The sequence below is a fragment of the Manis javanica genome, chromosome X (assembly GCF_040802235.1).
Source record: "Manis javanica isolate MJ-LG chromosome X, MJ_LKY, whole genome shotgun sequence".
Taxonomy (NCBI): Eukaryota; Metazoa; Chordata; class Mammalia; order Pholidota; family Manidae; genus Manis; species Manis javanica.
Window position 1 is genome coordinate 30,233,369 of NC_133174.1, and position 25,157 is coordinate 30,258,525.

A 25,157-nucleotide genomic window follows, 5' to 3' on the forward strand; every position below is an offset into this window, starting at 1 on the left:
GACCCCAGAGTTTTCACTGCGTGGCATCTCCAAGGTGGCTCCTGAGGCACCACAGGGACCTGAGGAGGTAGGCCAGTTGAAAACCCACTGCAAGACAAGAGTCATTGCCCAAAGCAGGAATGTCAGGTTATCCCAAGTGTTAATGGTCTGTGTGGCCACTTGTATGAGAACGGCAACGATGATATTTTCGACGGCGGTGATTCAGGCCCATTGAGGTCACAAAGGAGATAGGACATCAGTCAGAATTTCTGATATTCCATAGGAAGCATCAACTTTGCCCCACTTGAAAGGGATAATGTAGTTTTGGAATGTTAAAGAAGAAAAGGAGCAGCAGTGGGGATATCTGCCAGAGTTAGGCAGAGAGGAATGTCAAAGATGTCAGAAAACAGGCCTTGCAGGGACGGGCTCAAGAGCTTGTAGCAGAGAAGGGTTCTGCCTGCTCCACAGAGGACACTAAGCTGTTTCATGGTTAGGAGAATGAGAGCGGGCTCATCCTTTTGCTCTTGACCCTGCTTGATCAGGAAAGGAGCTGTTGCTCAAGTCGAATACGCTTGTATCAACTATTTTGACATATAAGCATTATAAAATTAGATTTCAGTGAGTATTGTTTGGGCTTAGATGGAAATCCTGAGTCATATCAATCCGAGCTCCTCACCACGTAGCTGAGAAGAGGGAGGACCAAAGAGGTAGAGTGGCTTGCCCAGGGTCACAAAGGCGGTTAGTGGCACAGCCAGCTCTAAAACCCCAGGTCCACTGGGACCACTACTGCCACGCACTTCCCTGTTAGCTACATTTCCCTTCTAGAAGCGCTGGGAGTCAGGGATCCCAGCGTGTGTCTCACCTGCAAATCAGATAGCTACGCAAGTTTAGATAAAATCCCCTCGGCACCTCGGCCTCTTTGGACTGCAGCATTCTCCAGTAACACCAGCACTTTCAAAGAAGAACAGAAACAGCAAAACCACCATTTTCCGAAGGACTGAAAAGCTGAAGCTTGTGTCCTCTGAATAGCAACGTGAAATATGAGATGCAAGTTCAGCTCAAGGCACAAGCAGATAAGTTTTTGGGGGTCAGGAACCAATAGGCCAGCTGACCAAGTTTTCTAGTTCTGGGTGAGCCATAGTCCAATTAGAAAAGCAATAATGTGTAGCAAAATTCAATTTTCCCAGCAACACTGAGATTCCTTGAGGCAGCCATTTTAAGCCAACATTAAAGACAGGATTATTTCCCGTGTGTGCCAATATGGCTGGGGAGAAAAACACAAACACACACAGATATAACCCAGGGTGTGACCCATTCTATTCTGGAAACAAATTTTCCTGTTATTATGTATCTATATTTTTTAGAAAGATCATTATGAAAACAGCAAGAGAGTGTAATAGAAAAAGAAATGAGACGCTGCAAGTCTTTTTCATGATGTTTTCACACGCAAAAAGGAAAATAAGTCACACAATCATCAGATTTCTTAGAAGATGCAGTAAATATATTGTTAGCATCCCCATGACTCACTAACAAGATGTTGTCTGCAGGAAGGTGGGGCAGGAAAGCTGTCACCAAATTCCAGTCAGTGATTTACAGTGTTTGTGACTACCACATGCCAAGAGTGTCAGCTGGCAATTTATGCAGGCTGATGTGACCCGACAGACTCTTCCTCTCTGACAACCAGTGCAGTAAGTCAGGCTAACACATTTCAGCTCTAATAAACAGAAGTAAACGGAGCCGTGGAGTTTGGTGCTATCTTAGTCATGCCTATGTGCTGGTTGGGTTTAAACAGAGCCTGCAAAACAGGTCATGGCAGCCCCTCAGACTCTGTGACAGGAAGGAAGTCAAAGAGAGCAGAACAGTGGTTGCCAAACTTCAGGGTGAACGGGACACGCCCCGGAGGGCTTGTGAAAACCCAGAGGACAGGGCCCCACCCCAGAGTTGCTGGCTCAGTAGGGCTGGGCCCACGGGATCCCAGCATTGGCCTTTCTAGCAAGCTCCCAGGTGATGCTGACGGTGTTGGTCCACAGGCCACACTGGGAACCACTCAGTGGAGTAGAATATGGCCCTGTCGCATCTGGCAGGCGACAGACAAATCTGGGTCCACAGCTGGAGACAATACTTTCTATTCTCTGGAAAGCCACAGGAGCGCAAAAGGAAGTACAGAGGGAGAGGAATTCATTCTGCCCGCGGGTGACCGGGTGCCCTGAGATGGAGAAGGGCCACGGAAGGAGATTCCAGGCAGAGGATGGTAAAGGTGACCTGTGGCAGATGAGTATAAATGGCCTTTAGGATTGCCCCATAACAGGCCGCAGCAGGATGGCTACTCCACTCGTAGCTACATGCCAGAAGGGACCTGTTACCCTTGTTTAATCAGACATTCACACACACTACTTGAGGTGACTGCACACACAGAAAGGAAAGGACAGGGAGTTGGTGTGGGTGGGTTCCCCAGGATTGCTTCCAACTGTCCGCTGTTGTCTGCACGTACTGCAAACTAGAGCCCCACGAATACTTATTCCTCAAAAACAGAGGGCATTTTTCTAGTTCATAGTTTTCCCCAGGGAACTGTCGTTGTAACACGTTACAGAGACCTAGTCATACTTAATGGGGTAGTGGGTTGGTGGTATTTGAGACATCTGATAGCGGTTGCAGGATATATTCTTTGGGACAGAGCAACTTTCTTGGCATCCTGCAATCTCATCTCACCAGATGGTCTGCTGCAGATAAGGCTGGCCGTATGTGTCCAAGCATGCTTCAGCCAACAGCCAGTCTCAGTGGATTTACAAGGACTCCTCGATGGGAAGTAGGAAGCAGGGATCGTGTTGCTGATGTCCCATGTGTCCTCTGTAGCTCCTAATGTGCACACAGTAGGGGCTGGAGAAATGCTCTCACTAATAAATAACAGGGATCAATGCAGACACGCCCATCAGACAGTCACTGTCGGGGGTTGTTCCAGCTGATGGCTGCCTGATAGAAAATCCTCCTGTGTTGGATAGACACAACTCTTCACAGAGATCAGCCCCCATCCCAAAGTAAAACAGTCACTTTAGATAACTGTGCTCGAAATGATACATTTTATCATCAGGTTTTTTGAGAAACGTGCACTTAAAAGAAGACAAAACGGAATATTGCTTTATGGCTCAGGCAATTTATCTCTGTCTTCTATTGTTTGTTTAAGTCTTATTAGGGTCAGTTCTGCCCTGAATTATTCTATTTCTCAGTTCTCTGTGCCATCGTACTTCCACATATTCCAGAAATAAAGCCCTTTCCCCCCCATTTTATGTTTTATGGAGAAGTATTGAGTATGACAGAGCCTGTCGTCACCTAATGGGCAATGGCTCGTGGGCCACTAATAACTAGTATTAAGATGACATTTTCCCCTCTGACTTTCTGCAAGAAACTGAGGTGCACAGGCGCTAAGACAAAACAATGAAGGACCAAAGAGAAGACAACTGCCAAAGAAAAACAGAAGAATCAGCTTTGTGAATTTAGGCTTGGGCAGGTAATATTTTCAAAGGCATCTTGAAACATTTCCCTTAGAAAGAAACAGACAAGTAAGGAGACATGAGGGAAGGGAGACTCAGTATATCACGAGCTTTACTACTTCTCAGTAGGCTTCTTGCACTAGTGACCCAATGTTCTCACAAAGACAAAAGGCCCTCCCGTTGTCTGCTCATCGTGGAACCTGTAGTAGAGAAAGTCAGATCCAGATGGGTCCCGAATGATGAGATGACAGTCATTAGCAGGGCGCACATGCATACATAAGGCATTGCTGCAGAAACAATACTAGGTATCACACTGCAGACAGGAAGTAACATATTAGAGAACTGCCATGAATTACTGGATTCTTACAAACACAGTTTTTCTTTTCTAACAGCATAATGAAAAGTTCCAAAGCACTCTTGTCTTTCAGAGTATAGCACCGTTTTGTGTAAAAACTTGGCTTCGTTTCTCAGTAGATCTTTAGATACGATACATGCCAGTAGTCATGGGGATGAGGATGGGTATAAAGATAAAGTCCCAAACTCAAAACTGCCCCCACTCATGCTTGGGATCTTGAAAGCCAGAGCAGGTGTCCGAGTTATGAATTGCAATTTTGTGTGGAAACAATCTGTCAGCAACTTAATGCCGAGCAGCAACTGTTCTCCAGAAAACAGCTTGTCTCCTTTGGTAGCGTGGCGATGCTTGAAGGATGAAAAAAGGTTGTCTGAATAGGCATGGAAGCAGGACTTGGTTTTATTGGAAGTGCTATGTCACATCTGGTCCTGCCATTTTTACCTAAATTCCCTAAATCTCTGAGTGGGAAGGAAGTCAATATTTATCTAGGCTGGTGCTTCTCAAACTTGAATGTGCTTATGAGTCATCTGGAGATCTTGCTAAAATGCAGATTTTGGTTCAGCAAGTCTGGAGGAGGGACCTGAGATTCTGCAGGTCTAACAAGCTCCCCGGTAAGGCCAGTGCTGCTGGTCTGTGGAGCACATTTGGAGTTGCAAGGACTAAGACCAGTTTTATTTGTTGACCTATAGCTTTCAGACTGTCCAGTGTTTCGTGATTATGTCAGAGGTAATTTGTTACTGATGCTAGTTGAATCACCAAGATTTTTTCCACTGTAGCTATGTGAGTAGCTCTTTCTACTGCATATTTCTCTCCCTCTCTCTGTATCTATGAATGAAAGTAGCTTAAGGTTATCCCCATAATAGCAGTATTCTCCTTGACATTGAAGGGTAAAGGAAAAATTTTCTTCTACCCTTCAAGGTTCTTTTGGCTAGTCTAAGAATTAAATTGACGTGACGTGGATTAACAGGAGAAAATTAAATTTAATTATGTACCTACAGGGCCTCCATAAGAATGTAGACCCACAGGCTCCCTAGCAGTTGGCATTTGTATTGCCATCCAGAGCTGAGGAGAAGGGGCCGGGGGGGCCAGAACCTTAAAGGGAAGGAAGACAATTCACAGGAAGATGAAAAAGAGTTAATGTTTGCTAAGCATTTGCCAGGCCATCCAGAAACAACAGGACATAGAAATTTTAATAAACAGACTTGGCTAAATTCTTCCCTGTCTACCGCCCCTCGTTCATATTATACTGTAGTTACTATGTGATAGCTCCCTTCCTGGAGCCGGTCCTCTATCAAAATTCTTTTAGCCGCTTAGGGAAAGATCAAAGGTTCTTCCTGAGTCTTCTGTTTCTTTAAAATAATCAGCCTAAAATAACCCACATGCCAAAGAAACACATTTCATTTTGAGGTGGCGAATTTTGCTCCCCTACATCTACTTTCTGACACACTATCCTTAGTGGAAGAGATAAAGGTAGATTCCTGCCAGGGAATTACACATAGGCCTGGTTATTATGCCTTTGGGGATATGTTACACATGAGAATGTCATCTGCTATGAGCAGAAAAAAGATAAAGAATTGCTAATCTAGTTGAATCTCTCAAATGATGATTTGGAAAACAGGCTACATTAAACCCTAAGTAACTCTGTATTGGATTTTTTTCTAATTTGCAAAAATAATATATCACCCATTCAGCAAATTTCCACAGCGAATATCTGTGCCAAGGAAGAAGTAATCAACTCCGTGTATTCCCTCCAACCCTCTGTTAACTGTTTGCTGTGTATACCTCCTGAGTTTTTCTATACTTACATAAACATATTTTTAAAAAAATAAAGTTAAGTGTGTCAATTGCTTTGCCACTTGCTCTTCTTATTCAATATTTTGGAAACACCTATTGCAAATCTACTAGAAAAATGTAATGAAGTATTTTCTTATTTAATATGTTTATCAGCTTAAAAATAATTCCCTTGGCCTTTATTCCACTGTTGTGATCCATAAACTACTTTTATTAAGAAGAAAATGATTACCAATCAGTGTTTTCCCAGGCCTCTAGAATGTAACTTCCATGAATGCCAAGATCTTGTCTGTATCAGACATATTCCAAGATCCTACAGAGGAGCCTGGTACACAGTAAGTGCCTAATAAATATTTGCTTAATGAATCAATATCAGCCAATGTCAGGACAGTTGGGAGGTGGGTGAGATCAGAATCGGCTGCCAAGGGAAGGGGCTGAGGCATGCCATATAGCTATTAAATGTTTGCCCTTACTGGACAGGATCCAGTAAGAATCAACATGTTAGTAGGGTAGGTAAATTGTGCCTATGTCTAAATTTTATTTAATGCCTGGTCACATAACAAAATGTTTTTGCTTAATTCTAGCAATGTGATCAAATGGATATATATTTTATTTGCCTTTTTCACCTGAGGTGAATTCATTTAAAAAATCTGGGGAATGCTATATAATTGATTAATTAAATTCTGTCATGTGATTTATTGATATTCTCTTTCGTGATAAAGAGTCATGATATATAAGCAGTTGACTCTTGAATAACACAGGCTTGAACTGTGCAGGTCCACTTATATACGGATTGTTTTCAGTAAATATATTGGAAAACTTTTGGAGATTTGTGACAATTGAAAAAACACATCCTTGCTAGCTTACTTTATTGTAAACATAAATTATATAATACATATAACATGTAAAATGCATGTTCACCGACTGTTTATGTTCTCAGTAAGGCTTCTGGTCAACAGCACGCTATTAGTAGTTCAGTATTTGAGGATTAAAAGTTATATGTGGATTTTCAACTGTATTGGCGGGGAGATGGTCAGCACGTTGTTCAAGGATCAGCTGCATATTTAGGCTTATGTAAAGACTTTTGTCCCCAACTCTTCCCAATATTCAGAAAACACTAATTCATTCATTGAGCAAATATTCCTATCTTCAGCACCAGGACCTAGGGGACATGTATAGAGATCTTGGCAGTAGAATTAGGATGTGAGGGCAGGATGGAGGAAATGTCAGTATAATGAGGGCCCTCAAGCTTAGCACAGTACTGTCTCTTAGAAGGCTGGAAACCTTCGCAGCCACTCAGTCATTATCATGTTCAACCTCCAAGTTAAAGAAATCTGGACATGCATTTTCTGAATGAGGAGAAAACCAGGCTTGGCCATATTTTTCCTGTGCGTGTAACCTGCAAGTGCACTCTTCATGGCCTAGGGTTCCATCTGGGGACAAAAAGAAATCATCCACTCATTCGGTTTTGAGATGATCTAGGACATCTAGAATTTTGAAGTTGTTATGCAAAGAGAACAAAGACTCTTTGCTTCAGGGGAATTAGTTATAAAGATTCACTCCAGCTTTGAACTTGTTTGTGTGCAATTCTACACCTTTTAAGATGCAAATCATCTGGTCAGATAAATCAGAGGAGAGATCCGTTGAAAGAATACGGAGGACTTTGGCAGTCTAATAAAAGGCCCATTTTCAAAACATAGCCTTAGTAGTGTGGGTCATGTCAGGTGATTTCATTTTGGTGCTGCTTGAAGTTGATGAAGGGGCAATAACTTCTGTGACAAATGGCATTGTGATCTAATAAAGTGAACACAGTAAGGATGAGGGAGGCCAGATTCTGTCCTCATTTCTGTGACTAAGAATCTTTGTGAACCTGAACAAATTACTTAGCCACTCTGAGCCTCAGTTTCCCCATGTACAAACAGAAAAAATTCTAATATGTTCTTAACAGGCTGTAGAAAGGATTAACTGAGCTATTGTGAGGAACATTCACTCAGTATCTGGCATGCAATAAGTGGTCAACAAAGTTAACGAATTGGCAGGAATGAAACATATATTCTAAGTGTGAGATTATTTGTATTAGTTTATTTTACTGCCAATTTCTTCTACTTCTCTCTTGGAGAAAGGTCTAGCCAACATCCGGACTCAGCTTCCCGCTCTCATTTGACCAGTCCTACCGTTTGCCTTTAAACTTGTATTCTGGCTGGAACTTTGAGTGCTAGAAAACCCAAAGAAGAAAAACAAAGGAGAAAGAATAATATTTTAAAATTGTACTTCCTTGCAATCTAGCCTTGAACCTACTTGGCCAGATCAGTCCGCAGTGGCGCTGAAGACATTGTTTGCTCTTTCATGGCCCAAGAAGAGCTGTCAGGAATTGATCTCCCCTTTCTACTTACACAAGCCCATTCTGGGTCATTATGGTTTCTTGGTTAAGCACTTGCGAAACACATATTCTTTAACTGACATTATTTTAGCTCCTTCAGAGTCATTGCCGTCTATCATGCTGAGAAATCTTAGTATTCGACTGTCATTAAATTAATATGTCTATATGGAGTAGAAAATGATAGGAAGAAGACACTGTGCTAAGGCTTATGACAGAAAAGCAAATACTTCAAATGTGTCATAGTGCGACCACGTGCTTATAAGGCACGGCATTTTTAACATGTAATTTACTAGTCATAAACATGCATCTCTCCAAACATGAATTGTCAGTCTTGTTATTGTGTTGTCTCTCCAACATATATTAGTCCATCATTACTGTAGGTATTGTGGGAGATGTATGAACTTGGCCTAAGGCTCATTCTCTCTAGTCCTTCCTATTAGATCTATGCACTAATCTGAAATAAAGAAACAAATAAATACAACTATGTACAATAAAAGTCAGATCCCTTCTGTCCCTTCTAACCCATTTTCTAGGCAGGAGCAGAGTGATCTTCTTAAAAAGCAAGTCCGATCATGTTATAATCCCTTGCTAAAAATGCTTTACTGCCTTTCCATTGGATCTAGGAAAATAATCTAAATTTCTCCCTTGACAGCTGTATTATATGGGCCCTGCCTCCTCCCTCTCTGCCCTCATCTTCCGCTGTCTCCCGTCAATGGCCTGTCTTGTTGTTCCTCTAAATGCAGCCTTGGGAACTTTGCAATTGCTGTTCTCTGTGTTTAGAGTGCTCTTTCCCGAGTCTTTTGCATGTCAAGGTTTTCATGTCTCAGCCCAAAGACCACTTCATCAGGGAGGCTTTCCATGACCACTCATACTAAATTAGCAGCCTCACCCTCCAAATACTCTCTACCCTTCTGCTTATTATTATTATTATTACTATTATTATTATTATTATTTAATACAGCCCTCATCACCATTCCAAATCATGTTCACCTCTGTTTTCTCATTTGCTGTCTTTTCCGTCCAGCATGAAGGCAAGACCTTATGCGTCTTACTCACTGATATAGTCCCAGCACCTGAATCAGTCCCAGGCACTCAATAAATATTTAGATAAATCTTATGGTGATGCTTCAGAGAGGTGGGATGTCTCCCTTAGGTGCCTGATAAAGTGTATTATTATCTAAGGGCAGGTTCTCATTCAAGCTCTGTATTGATTTAGCTGTGTCAGCTCAGACAAAGTATCCACATGGCTGAACTTTACTTGATTTGTCATTAAAATGAGGAGAAGGACATAGCGGCGTTTTTCAAATTAGAACCAAAAAATCAATAATGGATATACTCTTTGTAATATTTTAATATTTCAAAAAGGTTGATGGAAACCTGATGCTTTATCCATATTATATTTGTATGGAGCAAATGCATTATCAATTTTGGGGCTTTGTCTAGGATTCTTTTAGTTCACAATAATTAGTAGTTTTGTGTCTTTTATTTACAAGAAGGGTAAAAACAAGCCAAGGGTAATTTCGTTTTGTAGCAATAGTTTTTCAAAGAAATTTTCAAAGGAAAATTCTTCAAAGAAATTTTTTCAAAAGAAAAGTTCTTTTTCAAAGATTTCAAGACTTTCAAAAGAACATTTCAAAGGAAAATGAATGAACGTGTTATTGGGGCTGGAAAGGCATTGGTGGAAATGAGCTGTAAGTGTCTTATCAGCTTCAAAAGTCTGTGATTCTTAGTACACGATTCAGAATTCCTAGTTGCAAGCAACAGAGTCCATTCCAGCCAGTTACCACAGAAGGAAATTTAATAAAGAACGGCAGGTACCTCAAAGAATCGGCAAGGCAGCAAGTGGCAATGACTGAAATCACTTCGGGATTACAAAATATTGGTACTCTAATTCTGTCATTGTCAGATTGATTTTTTTACACAAAATTTCTTGGTTAAAGCATATATAATATCAATGTTGATAGGTTTGAAGAGTCTCCTAAGTGATCTCCTTCTATCCATTTCTTTTCCTCTAATTACTTCTCCACCAAGAAGCCTGAGTGAGCTTTTCAAAATGCAAGTCTGATCATGTTAGCCAAGCTTTCTCTTCCCTACTTCCCTCAAGCAATAGAAAGATTTTCTGCACTTCTTAACATGAAGATTACAATCTTCACAGGGCCTACACAGCCTTGTTATGTCCTGGCCCCTGCTTTTCCTGTCTTATCTTGTGCCATGTTGCCCCTAGATTTCTCTGCTTCTAATCACACTGACTTTCTTTTGGGTCCACCCAGTAGCCATATTCTCTCCTGTGTGAAGACATCGGCAATCCTGCTCGCTACCCCAATCTCACTCCCAGGCTAGATAACTGCTGTTCCTCCTTTGGATCTCAGCTCAAGTATCATGTTATTGGGGAGCCTTTCTCCCGAATGACGAGATGACAGTCATTAGCAGGGCGCACATGCATACATAAGGCATTGCTGCAGAAACAATACTATCACACTGCAGACAGGAAGTAACATATTAGAGAACTGCCATGAATTATGTATCTGAAAGAAATGAAATCAGTATCTTGAAGAGATTTCTGCACTCCCATGTTCATTGGAACACTATTCATAATAGCCAACATAAAGAAGCAACCTAAATGTCAATGGATAAAAAAAATGTGGAGATATATATATATAAAATATCATCAGCCATTAAAAAAAATTCCTGCCATTTGTGACAAATCTACATAAACCTGGAGGACCTTATGTTAAATGAAACAAGCCAGACATAGAAAGACAAATACTGTACGTACTCACTGATATGTAGACTCTATAAAAAAAAAGTTAAGCTCACAGAGACAAACAGGAAAACAGTGGTTGCCAGGGGATAGATGGTATAGATGGTGGGAGAAGTAGGAAGATATTGGTCAAAGAGTCCAGCTTTTAGTTATAAAATGAATAAGTTCTTGGGATCTAATGTACAGCCTTGTGACTCTTAATAATACCATATTGTAAACTTAAAATTTGCTAAAAGATCAGATCTTAAGCGTTGTGACCATGCACATAAACAAACAAAGTAACTATATAAGGTGAAGGATGTGCTAATTAAATGATGGTGATAATCATTCAACAATATATACAAAAATCATCACATTGTGTACTTTAAGCCTATGCAATTTTATTTTATTTGTCAATTATACCCCAATAAAGCTGAAAAAAGAGTAAGTAAAGGTAAAAATAACATAATGCAGTGAGCAATATTCTAGGAATACATAGGAACATCTAGATAACATGAATAAAATTCTAGGAAAATATAAATCAGCAAAGTGGCTCATCAAGAAGAAAATCAAGTCAAGGAAAGAGTAGTTAAAATTCTTCAATCACAAAGATATGAGACCTACTGAACTTTTTTTAAGCTAATTTCAATTGTGTAAAAACTGTTCCAATATACAGAAGAGAAAATAGATCATTACTTATTTTCTGAGTTTAGCAATGACTGTGGCCCCCAGGACAGAAAAGTACAAGCAAGTAAAAATGCACATTAATCACATTTAGAAACATAGAAGCAAAAATTCTAAATAGAATATCAGCAAATCACAATCAACAGTTCATTATAATAATGACATCCTGGTGAACAGTTTAATCTCAAAACTGCAAGGATAGCACAATTTTAAAAAATCTACCAACAAAGTTAATTTGCTAAAATTATCTAAATGAGAAAAGATATATGGTCAAGTGAATATGTGTCAATATATCATTGAATGATACCCAGCTATCATCATGATTTTTTCAAATCTTGGCAAACAATTTACACAAATGTTCCTACCAGATAGAAAAATATATGTACAGTATAAGATGAAACGTCTAGAATAATTTACATTAAGCTCAGAATTTTGTTTAATGTCATCTTTTATCGCCACTGCTAATCAACATTATTCTAAAGGTTCTAGCCACTGCAGTAAGATGAGGGAAAAAAATAACAATATTAAGGGGAAAACGGACAGTAAAACTTGGAAAGTACAAACTGAAATATTATTTATAGAGGATATGATTACCTATATAGCCAATCCAAGAAAATCAAGTGACAATTAAAACTAAAGAGAGAATTCAACAGTGCCTAAAACAAGATAAACCCAATAAAAAAAGAAAAAGATTATAACTACCCTGTCTAGCAAGAATGAGATGGATAAAAGAAATTCATGATATCAGCACTTAGTATCAACTGCACGTGAGACTGAACACGGGACTATGAAATTAGGAACGGAGACATTTGGGTGGAGTTAAATGAAGCTGAAAACTAGAACTTTGAGGTTTCCTCAAGTCATCTTCGCCAACCAAAGTCTCCCGTCCTCTGTCCAATCAAGGGAAACCTGCTACTCCTCTTTAAGAAAAACATCTTTAAGACGGCCTCCAGGGGTGACTTCCGGTCTCTGTGACTTTGGTTCCGGTTCACGCCCGAGCCCGGGAAGACGGGAGTTCCGGCAGAGGCTGTTTCCTGCCGGTTCTAGCCCGTGACGGGAGCGCCGAGAGAGGCTATTTCTCCGCGGGTTCTTCCACACGGAGTGGAGGACTTTGTCGAGCTTGAGACCTGCCTTTGTGTCTTGTGGGAGCCTTGATGTCCTTCTGCAGCTTCATGTAAGGGAGACTTGCGGTTTCTGACTGGGCTGCAGAGGTCTCGTGCCTGGTGTTTTCCGGCCTCTCTGCAGGCGGCGTCTCACAAGGCCTTGTTAACTGCGGCGCGATAATGGCAGAGGCAGGAGCTCAGAATGACGCCAACCAGCACGTAGTGACTTTTGAAGATGTGCGCGTATACTTCTCCCCAGAGGAATGGGAGCTACTTGATGTTGCTCAGAAACGCCTGTACTATGCTGTGATGCGGGGGAACTTTGAACTGGTGGCCTCACAGGGGCTTGCAGTTTCCAGATACCACCTAAATCCCAGGCCGGAGCCACCGAGAGTCCCCCAAGCTCCTGGCATGGTAGACATAGCTCCAACCGTGGCAGAGATAATCCCGGAGAGCCCTGGCTCTGGTGGTTGTCATAAAGTGGAGGATAAAGACGCATCTTCTGAGCAAGGTGTTTCTGGGAGAGTGTCACAGGTGAGAACTCTCAAGGCAGGTTCTTCCATCCAAAAGAGCCACCCATGTGACCCACTCTCGAAGGACATCTTCCATCGGACTGGGAAGCAGGGAACATGCCCTGAGCAGCAACCATACCCGCGTAACTCATGCGGGAGAACCTTCTGGGTCACTGAAAACCTTGCCCAGAGCCGGAGGCAGCAGAATGGAGAGACATTATCTCGAACGGAAAAGGGCCAGGCCTCCTCCGGGAAGAGCGGCCCAAGCCACATGTCAAAGGAGGCCTGCACTCGCCAGGAGGATGCAGAGGACTTGGCCAGCTCTGGACTTGGCCCGCACCGCGCCACTCACAATGGGAAGAAGCCACGCAGGAGCACTGAGTGTGATGAGGCCTTTCACACTGCACAAGGGGATTACAAGTGCAGTCAATGTGGGGAAGCTTTCAGCGACAAGGACAAACGTGTTCAGCACCAGAAAGTACACACAGAAGGAAAGTCATGTAAGTGCAATGAATGTGGGGAATTATTTAGCCACAGCTCCGACTTTTTGTTACATGAGAAAACCCACGGCAAACCAACACCTTCTGAGTCTAGTAACCATGGGGAATGTTTTAGCTTTGACTCCAGCCCCAGAATACAGCAGGACTCTCACATGGGATTAAGGCCTAATGAGTGTGCTGAATATGGGAAATCTTTTAGCACAAAATACAGCCTTGTTCAGCACCAGACAAGTCATACCAGAGCCAAACCTTATGAGTGCAGTGAAGGTGGGAAAGCTTTTGGCCACAGGAGTACACTGACTCAGCACCAGGAAATTCACAGTGGAGAAAGGCCTTTCGTGTGCAGCACCTGTGGGGGGGCTTTTCTCCATAAAAGTATTCTTACTCAGCACAAGAAAACCCACACTGGAGAAAAGCCTTATCGGTGTGATGCATGCGGGAAAACCTTTAGGCGCAGTTCCTCCATGAAAGAACACAAGAGAATTCACAGTGGAATAAGGCCTTATGAGTGTAGTGAATGCGGGAAAACCTTTACCTGCAGTTCCTCCATGAAGGTACATAAGAGAATTCACAGTGGAATAAGGCCTTATGAGTGTAGTGAATGCGGGAAAACCTTTAGCTGCAATTCCTCCATGCAAGTACACAAGAGAACTCACATTGGAATAAGGCCTTATGAGTGTCGTGAATGCGGGAAAACCTTTAGCTGCAATTCCTCCTTGAAAGAACACAAGAGAACTCACAGTGGAGTAAAGCCTTATGAGTGTAGTGAATGCGGGAAAACCTTTAGCCAAAGTTCCTCCATGAAAGTACACAAGAGAACTCACAGTGGAATAAGGCCTTATGAGTGTAGTGAATGCGGGAAAACCTTTAGCCAAAGTTCCTCCATGAAAGTACACAAGAGAACTCACAGTGGAATAAGGCCTTATGAGTGTAGTGAATGCGGGAAAACCTTTACCTGCAGTTCCTCCATGAAGGTACATAAGAGAATTCACAGTGGAATAAGGCCTTATGAGTGTAGTGAATGCGGGAAAACCTTTAGCCAGAGTTCCTCCATGAAAGAACACAAGAGAATTCACAGTGGAGTAAGGCCTTATGAGTGTAGTGAATGCGGGAAAACCTTTAGCCGCAGTTCCTCTATGACAGTACATAAGAGAATTCACAGTGGAATAAGGCCTTATGGGTGTAGTGAATGTGGGAACACCTACATCACTAAGAGCAACCTTACTAAACACAAGAAAGTTCACAGCACAGCAAGGCCTATGAATAATGTGAATGAGGGAAACTCTTTGGTGGCAACTCCAGCTTCAGTGGACACCGGAGACATAAGAGCGGAGCAAGACCTTAGGTGTTTAGGAAATGTGGGAGAGCGTAGAGAAGATGCTCCCATCTTCCTTGACATGTGAAAGTTCACACACAAGTTCTACAGACCTGTTCATCTCCTGGGTCTTAGGTCAGTGTGAGCAAGTAAGCTAAATGTTTTTTGTATTCCCCTTCCCCCCCTGGGCTGTTGACCTCATGGCCATCACTGCCCAGGCAGGAACCCCAGGGCAGAGAAGAGATAGATATATTGCAGTCTTGATTGGGTCTTGGGACCCAGCCAGTGTTTGGGTAGACGTGGTAATAATTGTTCTCCAGATTTTGCTGCTACTGAAGCAGCAAATGGATGACCCTACCAAGATATGGGAAGTTGGAGATGGTTGAGTCAATGTAGGGTTGGTTGATTCCAAGAGAAAAGGGAGAACCAGATTTTTGTTTGGAACCAATTTATTTCTTAACAGCTTTAGTGGTGTATAATTGTAATACCAGAACCTGCACATATTTAAATTGTACAATTTGATCAGTTTTGTCATGTGTATGCACCTGTATGTAGTACCAGCAGCACAATTAAGATAATGAACATTATCATTATCTTACGCTATCCATTGCATTTTGAGGTTCCTTACATCCCTTAATAATCTCTTCACATCCCTTACTGAACTCTTCCTCTTGTCCCTTCCTGATCTCTCATGCCCATACATCCACTGATTTGTTTTATTTCACAGCACTTTAATTTGCACCTGCTAGAATTTTCTGTAAATGTAATACAGGATGAGCCTATTTTTTTCCTACCTTCTTTCAGTAAGCATAATTGTTTTGCGATTGCTGTTGTTGAGCATATCAGTAGTTATTCCTTTCTTTTGCTAAATAATATGTCACTGTGTATGGATGTAATACAATTGTTTACCCATCAGTTGTGAATGGGCATCTAAGTTGTTACAAAACTCTGGCTATTTAAAATAAAGCTTGTTTGAAGGCAAAAAAGGGTCTTTAATGAATTCACAGAGGCAGTTGCAAGGCAACTCCTCAAGAACAAACACCACTACTCCTATTGCCGCCACTCCTAGGCTCAACATGGTCTGTACAAGATTTTCTCGAGATCTGGGGAGGAGATAGCACTCGTATCCCATGTAATTGCAAAGTTCTGGCTAATTTGTATAAGCAAGAAATAAAAAGGTATTGTGGGAATGGATGTCAAGTTTGCAGGACCAAGGACTCTTTGTGGAGCGGAGGGAAAGGACTCTGCAACGCGATAGAAATGGTGATGCCCCCGGAGCTCTAACAGTGTGAAGCCTCTCTTGGCCTGACAAAAGAAGGCAATAGAGAGAGCAGTTTTACTGGAATTGGTAAGATCTAGAACTGTGGGGAAGGGCCCCCCCAACAGGAGTCGTAGCATAGGTAGAGGAGCACGGCCACTGTTAAATTGCCATCTGGCAGGGAAGGAGCATCAGGAAGGCGGAATAGACCCCTGACCTCTCTCTGCTCCTGACCTTAGACCCCCTGCCAATACCTGCCATTGGCAAAATGCAATGGTAAGCCAGAGCTCAAGGGGGCTCCAGTGCTCCAGTCCACAGAGGTCATCCTCCCAGGGTGTAGAGCACAGCAGAGACACATGCTGGATCTAGAAAAGCAAATAGAGATTGATCAGTTCACCCAACTTCTGAACTGAAAATTGAGGGTACTTGCCAAAACATAAATCAAAAAACAGCTGTAAAAGTATGTGTCTAGGGAAAAACACACCGTTTTCCTTTACTCACACACATTTCTGACAGCAGATGTGTAGGTTTCTTCTCACACTGACCAACTCTCCAACACCAGCTGAATGTCCTGCAATTCAATTCAGTTCTGATGCTAAGGGGAGTTCACGCAGATCTCCGCAGGTTAAGGAGCCACAAGACTGCCTCCCCACCCCTCAGCGCACCATTCAGATACCAGTTGGAAGTAGTAGGTCACCCGGTTACTCACAACTTCTGTCTGGCTTGGCTACAGATCAGAGGTTCCTACGACCCATACTCAGGTTTGATAATTTGCCAGAATGGCTCACAGAACCCAGGAAAACAGTTTACTTACTCATGCCGATTCGTTACAAAGGATATTTTCAAAGGTTACAAATCAACAACCACATGAAGAGAACTATAGGGCAAGGACTACAAAGTCCTGTGAAGAGAAATATAGGGCAAGGTCTACGAGGTCCTGAGCATAGGATCTTCTGTCCCTGTGGAGCTGGGATGTCCCTCCCTCCAGCATGAAGATGTACGGAAGCTCCCTGAGCCCCATACTCTTTGGATTTTTAAGGCAGCTTCATCATGTAGGTGTGATAGATGATTAACACAATCTCCAGCTTCTCTCCTTCCCAGAGGATGGCACTTAGGGCTGCAAGTTCCAAGCTTCTAATCATGGCTTGGTCTTTCTGGTTACCAGCCCCCAGCTTGAAGCTATTTAGGAGCCCACCAAGAATTCCCTCATTAACACAAAACTATACTACCATCCATGAGAACCCAAGGGATTTGGGAGCTGTGTGCTAAAGACCAAATATTAAAAAGATGCACCTAGTGCCCTTAGCATTTAGGACATTGCAAGAGTTTTCAGGGGCAGACCAATATATGTAACTTATCTCATTTCACAATATATTATATAAGAAATATAGCTAAAAGAGTTGAAACAAAAGAGCAGGAGAGGAGGTTTTCTTTTAATCTGCCATAATGAACTATTTGAATATTTAAGCTGTGTGTGTGTGTGTGTGTGTGTGTGTGTCCGCACATGTGTACATATTGTTTTGTGTGCTGGTCTCAGCCTGTTAATAACCAATAGGCTGTTGTGAACAGGCCTTGTGGTTCTTATGATTGCAAGAAGCCTTTCACCACACACTGAATGACGAGAGGGAAAAAAATAAACACCATTCATCCATTCTTTCAACAAGGTTTACTTAGAACTTACTGATAATGGGCAGCTTGCCAGACACAGTGGAAAGGATGTATGGTACAATTTAGGTATCAGGGTCAATGAATGCCAAATGGAGAAATTTGGGGAGATGAAAGAATTATCTTAGCCCCCGCAAAACTTGCTTCTGAGCTGTAAGGGACCGCGAGAGCATTTTGTCCTAAATCTAGCCTGATTTTATAGAGGTGGAAACTAAGTAGGTTGGGAAAGCTTTCAAGTAGAAACAGAGCTGTCAATGGGATTTAAATGATGGGTGGAATTTTATGGAGAAGAATGACAGAAAAGTACCAGCAGAAAAAATGAACAAACAACCTGAGCTGGACAAGGATATGACCTATAATTGGGCCTAAGAGGTAAGAGCAAAAGATGAACATTTACCCAACGTCCAAAAACAGCGAACAAGTTTCTCTACTGATTCACAACAAACACAAGGCATTAGAGAATACAGCTCTTAAGGACATTTTTCTCCCTGAAAAGAGAGATGGGGAGTAGATAAACAGCCTCAAATAGTTGTTTGCCTTTATTCCAAAAACAAAACAAGACAAAAGTAAGGGTCAAACAACATGAGCAATTATCAAAAACCAAAAGTTGGGGGAGTAAAAGCCATGCAGTTTTCCCAGCTATACAGAAAATTTTCACAAGAATTTTTTTTTAAGAAGGACTGAAAAGAGTTGGACCTGAATTGCAGTTCTACCACTTATTATAGGATTAAACCTTCTTGAAGTTCTCAGTCTTGAGATAATTTCTTCATTTAAAATGGAACGACCATATTTCCACTTCTATCCAAGGTAGAGCAAAATGGGTCAGATTTATATTCCCACCTGAAACAACCACAGAACCAGACAAAATATATGAAACAGCAGTGTTCAAGTCACTGGAAATCACAACGGTGAAGGACAATGATTCCTGAGAGAAGGAAAGAAATGCGGTGAAACCTATGATTACCCCCAAGATATTGTTTGAGAGTGTTTCCAGGCTGTGGTGCAGAAAGGGGAACCCAGGCAGAGCCTGATGGTCTCCCAGAGTTGAGGAGACGGAGCTAAGTTTCTAGGTGCCCAAGGCAACTAGAGATAGCTGAGAGGAGTACCAGAGAGGAGAGGTGTGGCCAGTGAGAAGGCTGTGAAGATCAGTAGAGGGGCCCACTTGAGTGCTTAGTACTGATCAAAGCATGCATGTGAATAAACCTTCTGAGGCTGGGGAGAGAACCATCAGCCAGAATCAGAGATAACAATGCCCAATGCATATACTGAGCCAGGACAGTGTGTAGTCACTAGCCAGGCTGGGAAAGGTCATAATTCAATGGGTGATGTGTAGAGTACTCAGGAAATAATATTAGTTCTAGACTCAACACTGCCCCAGACCTGCCTGACAAATCATAAAAGCACTACCTGAAAAGACTGCACTGTTTCCAAACCCTGTAACTGCATCGCTGAGCAAAGCTCAAGAATACCCATAAGAATCCAAAATATCCAGAACCCAAAAAGGTTAAAATTCACAGTGGCTGCCATCAAACTAAAGATTGCAGGGCATGCAAAGAAACAGGAAGACAAGGCCCATAATGAGAATAACCAATCAATCAACCAAATCCAACCCAGTGTTGGCACAGGTGTTTGAATGAGCAGACAAGGACCCTAAAATAGTTATTATCAGAGTATTCTATATGCCCAAATGTTAAGTAGAAACATGGAAGATATAAGGAATCAAACTTCCAGCCTGAGAAAACCTGGAAACTACCATGAAAACTACCATGTCTGAGATGAGAAAGAAAAAATCCACTAGATGACATCAATAGCAGAGTAGAAATGGCAGAAGTAAATACACGTGAACTTTAGGACATAGTGATAGAAACTATCCATAATGAAAAACATAGAGAAAAAGTACTCTGAAAGGAAAGGAAGAAAAAAATGACAGAAATAAGGAAAAAGAAAGAAAGGAAGAAAGTAAAGAGCATCAACTAGAAAACAAATAGCAACTTGGCAGATGTAAACTAAAGAATGTCAAAATGAGTTTTTAGACATGACACTGAAAAAATTAATCACCAGCATGCCGTCAGTACAAGAAATATTTAAGGAAGTACTCAGGCAGAAGGAAAATTATACTAGAAGGAAGTTGGACCTATACAAAGGAATGAAAAGCACTAGAAATGGTAACTACCTGGGTACACTTATAAGAATTTTACTTATGGTACTTATGGTCTAAATCTCTGGAAAAGATAACTGATTGCTTAAAGAATAACAAAAACAAAATTAAAAAACCCAGTGTATAATGGAGTATTTAACATATGCGTAAATAAAGTGTAGGACACCATAACATCAAAGCTGACAGGAGAACAATGGAACTATGCTATAACAGGATTCTTACACTATACGTGAAGTGATACAGTATCACTTGAACATAAACCCTGAGAAGTGAAAGATGCGTAGCATAAACCTTAAGGGAACCACTGATAACATTGATACAAAGTTATAGCTACTAAGTCAGCAGAGGTTATAAAATACCTATTTAAAACACTCAGTCAATACAAAGAAGGCAGAAAGAAGTGGAAAATGGGGCCAAAGGACAGTTGGGACAAGTTAGAAAACAAATAGCAAGATGGTAGATGTGAACCAGAGAACATCAATAGTCACATTAAATGTAAATAGTCTGAGGATCCGATTAAAAGGCAGATTATCACATTGAAAAGGAAAACAAGACCCACTTATATGCTGCCAACCAACAGAAATACAAATTTCAATATTATAAATAGGTTAAAAGTAAAAGGATGGTAAACACCAGTCAAAGGAAAGCTTCAGTGGCTATACTACTAATAAAAGTAGATTTTAGGGCAAGAAATATTACCAGGGACAGAGAAGATCATTTCATAATGAAAATAAGGTTAATTCATCTGGAGGCCATATAATCCCAATCATTTATTAACATAATAAAATAGCTTTAAAATACACAAATCAAAAATTGATAGAGTTGTAAGGAGAAAGAGACAAATCCAGAATTATAGCTGGAGATTGTAATACTTCTCTCTCAATATGATAGAACAAGTATATGAAAACTCAGCAAGGATATAGAAAACTTGAATAACACCATTAAACAAGTTTACCTGACTGACATTTATAGAACAAGCCACTCAATAAGAGCATCAAAACATTTCCCTTTCAAGTACACAAGGAACATTTACCAAGATAGACCGTATTTTGGGCCATAACACAAGTATCAATTAATTTTAAGAAGTGCATAAGTCATACAAATTAGGTTCTCTAACCACAATGGAATTAAATTAAAAATCAGTAACAGAAATACTTGTAAATTCCCCAAATGTTTTGAAACTAAATAACACAACACACTTTTCTTTGTTTGGTATCATGAATCTACAACTACATGAGGAACATTATGTTTACTAGACTCCCCCCATCACCAAGTCCCCCCCACATGTCCCACTACAGTCACTGTCCGTCAGTGTAGTAAGATGCGGTAGAATCACTACTTGTCTTCTCTGTGCCGTACGGCCTTCCCCATGCCCCCACCATATTATACATGCTAATCATAATGGCTCCTCCTGTTATAATACATGGAACTTTTATTTGTTTCTGTGTTTTGTTTACTCTATAGCTTTAGAATGTAGACAACAAAAGTTATCTGAGGACCCTGAAGAACCTATTATCAGTAATCAGGTTGGAGAAGTCTCCACGAGCACATAAATATTATCTATCATTTATGGAGGTAATATAGTATAGAGCTTGAGGGGAACACTCTGGAACCAAGGAGTTTTACATTCAAATCCTGACTCAGCTACTTAGTAGTGGTGTGACTTTGGACAAGGAAGGTAATTTCTGTGTCTCAATGTATTTACTTTCAACATGAGAGTTAAAAATAGTTCCTGCATCTTAGGATTATTGTAAGGGCTAGATAAAGCCATGCATTTGAAGAAAGGAGCACTGAGCCTAGCATACAGTTGGCACTCAATGACTGCCATGCTATTATATGATTTATTGGGCTCTTGCTGTAGCAGAGAGATCACTAGATCACTTCTGATTGAAGAATCTGGAATTCAGGGTGCATTTGGTTATCATTCAGAACTTTCTACCCTATGATATTACATTGTCCTAATGATACCAAGAATCTGATCGTGCTTGTAATGTCTTTTAAGAACATGTTTCACCCTTTCCCCTCACACCTATCTTCTCTCAGGGGTTGATCCTTACAGTTTTGACACATTCCTTAGTAAACACCACCATTATGGTTTTATGGTAACCCATTTTCAGGTAAATGTGATGTATTAGAGGAAGAATTCCTGCATTTACCAAGCTTGAAGGGTGATTTACGTACAATGACAGGTTAAACTGAGCTAGTTTCCCATGCTGATATAAAACAGGTATTGGGAGTCTTGTCCTTCCTGGTCCCTGACTCTGCTCACTTAAAAGGTGATTTATTCTCATCCACTTCTCCATTTTTCCTGACTTTGTCATTATTTTCCCATAAGCAGACATCATCTAAGTTTTCTTACTACTTTGTCCAGGGGCCAAGCCTCCAGAAATCACTTGCCTTTGTTTTGATGAGGCCTGGCTTACCATCTTCAGCAGAGTCAGTTTACATTCTTTTTGGAATATATGTCAGCCTCAGTCTTGGGATTTGGGGCCCCATTCTCCCTCTACCGTCCCTCCTATGTTTCCACTTGCATCTGGGACCAGCCAGAGTGGACTGAAGGGGGTCTCAGGACTCCTTTTACTCTGAGTGTTCCTGGGAACTTGGGAGCTCAGTGTTGATGTTTATCTGCTCCTGCGAGTTCTTGTTAGTTTGAGGCGTTCGGCTGCCTGGAGCGCAGGAAATAACATGTGTTTTGAGTGATAGCTTTGAGTTGTAATAGATAATCGATGCTGCTCATCCTCAGCCAGTTCCTGCTACCCAAACAGTTGAGTTTTGTATGACAAGAATAGTGCCTTTGACAAAAAAGAAAACTGGATATCAGCAGGTTACTCTTGTAAATATGTGTGCTTCCAGGTATTCCTTGAAAATGACTGAACTAGGCTTTCACTCTGGAACTTGAATACACTCTGTGTTTTACACTGCTGACGAATTTAAAACCAGTCAGCCTCTTCTGTTGTGCTGAGAGTTGCACCCCATGTGGAATCAAATAGAGAGGCTGGGGTGTCCAGGGAGTCAACAATAAGCAAACACTAACTGCGTGCCAGGCTCTGAGCCCAGCACTTTACCTGGTAGCTTAGCTGACGCTCACAACAACCTTGAGAAGTAAGTTTTGCTATCCCCATACTACATATAGGAAAACTGAGGCCCAAGGAGGGTGCCAGACTTACACATAAATGGTGATCTAGGATTTAGTCTCAGCTCTGTGTGAATCTAAGGGCTCATCCTGCTATGCTGAAGAGCAGGGTACTACGCTGGGCAACACTGGTGAGGGCCAGCTGCGTGTCACAATAACAATAGCTAAAATCTATATTGCGCTTCCTAAAGTTCCAGGCACTGTTGTAAGTTTTCATTAATTAAACCTCGTAAAACTCTGTGAGGTAGTCATTATTATCTCCATTTTACAGATGAGAGAACTAAGGCATGGGCTGCTCCACATCATAGAGCTTTAAAGTGGCAAAGCCAGAATCTAAAGGCAGGCAGTATGGAGCAACTAACCTCCTATATTCACTAGCATATTTGATTAATTAGTCAGGTCATTAGCATATCACTTGCTTCAGTTGTCTATCGCTACATAAGCACCTACCCAAAAATTCAGTGACTGAAAGAATCATTTTATTTCATTCATGGTTTTATGAGTCAGGAATTCAGGAAGGACTCAGCTGGGCCCTTCCGGGATCCACGCATCATTAGTTGAGGTGAAAGAGGCTAAAGCTACTTCCAAGGCGACCTTTCACATACGTGCTCGGTGCTTTGTTTTCTCCCTCTCTGTCTCTCCTTTCGGGATTTCATCTTCTATGCAGCTTGGGCTTCTCACAGTAGGGTGGTTTCAGGGTGGTTACACTTCTAACCTGGTGGCTGGCTTATAAGATGCAGGCACAGACTTTACCAGGCCAACTAATGATTTTGTCCAGAATTGGCACAGTGTCATCTCTGCCAAATTCAAAAGGTCAAAGCTTTCATAGGGCCTACCCAGATTAAAAGGTAAAGAACCGACTCCACCTCTTGCTGGGGTGGTAGCAAGGTCACATTGCAGAGGAACATGTGGGGTGGGCTCTTTTTGAAAAGTGTGATGTGCCACACCCTCCTCCCCAGCTCAATCAGTCATGGGTTAGAGACTTAAAAGTCACAAGCAGAATCAATCCGGTAAGGGACCTGCTGTTTACGTCACAGTGCCGTGTCATTTATTTTAGCACTGTACTTTAAGAGAGTGTCCTTACATAATATATGAAGGCATGTCTTCTACATTAAGGCTGCAAGAAAGCAATTCAATGGTGTTTCTTGATTGAATGAAATTTCATAATTTTTGGTGCCCAAGAAAATGATGCAGTGAAAGATCCATTCTTCACCAAGATCTGAACTAACTTCCAGTAGAATGTAAAATCTATTGAGGGCAGGGGTTGTAGATGAGACACCGTTTGTTTCGTGGAATAAGTATCAGACATAAGCCACAGATTTAGACTTGTTATCATCTGAATTGGCATGACACAGGGAAGTCTATGGATCACCCTGGGTACACAGCCATCCCAGTATGTAGAGCTGTGCGTATGTCTCCCAGGATGCTAGGTGCAGATTTTGCCAGAAGCTGGGCTGCCTTTGAAGGGGTGTGCCAATCCATCAAAACCCGTTAAACTCAATCTAGGAGCTACGAGAGGAGGTTAAGGGACCTGGCTCTTCAGAACCAATACATTGCTGCACCATGTGGTATTTTCAGTAATCTACAACAGCGGCTCTGGATTCAAAGTGGAGGTGTTTCTGCTGTGTGGAGCTCCTAACTGATGATAACACTGGCAGTTTTTTTCACATGTCATCTAATGATGTTGGAAGAATCACCAAGTATTTGTCAAACTAACAATGATAACTTTTCTATGAATGTACCATGCTGCTATACTCCACTGAACTTGCATAATTAACTCTGCTCCCATCCCTATCCTCTTAGTGTTCAGTAAATATTTATGCAACAGACCCACATAATTTGCTACTGTATATTGTTACAAAAAGCACAGCAAGAAAACTTGGAACCTGACGGCTTATCCTACTGGGTGTCAGTGCTCAAGCTATTACTACTGTTGGAATTATGTATCTTTAGGAATTTTGTAATAGCACGTCCAGGCTCTGTGAACTTAGGGAAATCACAAAAATAAATAAATCCATTTCAGCTGGATCCAGATGTTGACCTAAGTTACATGAAGGACAGAAGCATACCTGTTCCTCTAAGCCTAAGATGAAGAACAA